Raw genomic sequence first — 1,689 nt, 5'->3', positions numbered from 1 at the left:
CCCGGCTACAGCGCAAGACGCTTGCCGAAATCTCACAGGCGCGAGTCACCCGGCTACAGCGCAAGACGCTTGCCGAAATCTCACGGCGCGAGTCGCCCGGCGACAGCGCAAGACGCTCGCCGATCCTTACGGCGCTTGGTCGCCTGGCACAGGTGCGAGACGCCAGCCAACCTATGGCGCTTGGTCGCCCAGCTCTTTGTTTCAGGTCACACACGGACTGCTACACACGACCAACCTACGCGTGACCACCTGATCCTGGCGTCCCTCGTCGCGGTACAGATTATGGCAGAGACAGAATACAAGTCAAATTAGCCAAAAACACTTACACGCAAACACTTGTAAATAGTCTGTAAATATAACGTTCTAAACATATATTGGAAAGTGTCGCCTACATTTCTAGCCTCCTTTGCGATTCACAAACCTTGGGCCAACTCCTACTCACGCACCAGTAGCAGACTAAGTTAGATATAAGGTAGAATACCGCTCTGAATAAAAGTAGTAGCGCCCATAGTAATCAATATTTCGTTTGTTTTAGAAAATAGATCAGATATAAGTGCCACAAAGAAATAGCAACGGAAAAAGAAGAAAAGAGGACAAGCCGAGAAGACGGCCAGGTGTAACAGATAAGGTGAGCATTTTATAATCTATTTATTAATTGTTATTGTTACTAATGGAAATAATTATTTATTTGCGTAGTATATCGTTTTCAGATCACAGTATAATGTAATAGTATATTGAATGGTTAATACATTGTGTAATAAATAAAATATTTTAACGGCCTCTCCGTAATTTGAATGTATATCTTATACGGTCGTATTCAACTTATTTATTTCACTTATTTATTGTTTAAAATATTTTAGCTTATATTTTAAGATTTTTTAAAATATTTAATAAATTATTTATAACTTAACAAATAAATATAAAATATTACTCTTATTAATATATAGATAAAATAGAGGAGACCGGGGCTCGTCGGCACTGTTTTTACAATTTCGGCATTTGAGTTTTTAAACAACTAATTATCATGATTAAACAGTACTAATATGTTAGAGAGAACCTTTTTCTACATTTTCATGCCAGAAACGCTCCTGTATAACTTCTTTGTAATAATTAAGTGAAATACGAACATGCTGCATTGTAGTCAACTTGCCCCGATAGTAGGGTAAGTTAACTATGCGACAAAAGTCCACGTTAAGTTAATGAAAACGTAATAGAAACACAAAACGGGTAACAGATATATACTTCTTGATAAAGACTGTATTTTTTTAAGTTATTTTGTATAACTTTGCATCGTGATGTGAATGAGAAGAAATTCTGTTAAGAGATGGAGGAAGAAGCCTGGAAGTACTACACCTGACGCCAGTTGAACAACTTTGCAGTAAGCATTACTATTTGTGTAAATCAATCATTTCTTCCCGTTTATTTGGATCGCTTTATTTCAACAATTTAAAAATAATTATTAGAGAAAACGAATTAATCTGATACTGTAAAAGTTTAGTCTTATGAAGATCTTTTTTAAAAAAATTACAAATATTTTAATAGATATTAAATCAAAATGTGATAAAAAGTTCTATTCACGTTAAAATTACCTCGAAAAAAAACAGTGATAGTATTATACCTTAAAAAAATCTAAGTAACAAAAGGTAGACGAAATCTTTGTATCTTGAAAAATCTCGAAAAAACCTAAAC

The 1,689-nt window shown here is 35.2% G+C and overlaps 1 long non-coding RNA gene across 1 annotated transcript in view; it reads left to right on the top strand.

The window, feature by feature from the left end:
• Positions 1 to 1,582, top strand: part of LOC112460619 — a 4,178-nt gene extending 2,596 nt beyond the window's left edge. The window contains exons 2-4 of the long non-coding RNA XR_003041458.1: positions 536 to 628; positions 948 to 1,162; positions 1,271 to 1,582. This is a non-coding gene — a long non-coding RNA (uncharacterized LOC112460619). The remainder of the gene's footprint in view (positions 1 to 535; positions 629 to 947; positions 1,163 to 1,270) is intronic.
• The last annotated feature ends 107 nt before the right edge of the window (positions 1,583 to 1,689 follow it).

Source organism: Temnothorax curvispinosus, unplaced genomic scaffold (assembly GCF_003070985.1).
Source record: "Temnothorax curvispinosus isolate PA1 unplaced genomic scaffold, ASM307098v1 QBEX01010675.1, whole genome shotgun sequence".
In the NCBI taxonomy this organism is placed as follows: domain Eukaryota; kingdom Metazoa; phylum Arthropoda; class Insecta; order Hymenoptera; family Formicidae; genus Temnothorax; species Temnothorax curvispinosus.
Note: the sequence above shows the minus strand (reverse complement) of the source record. Positions and strands in the feature narration are given on the sequence as shown.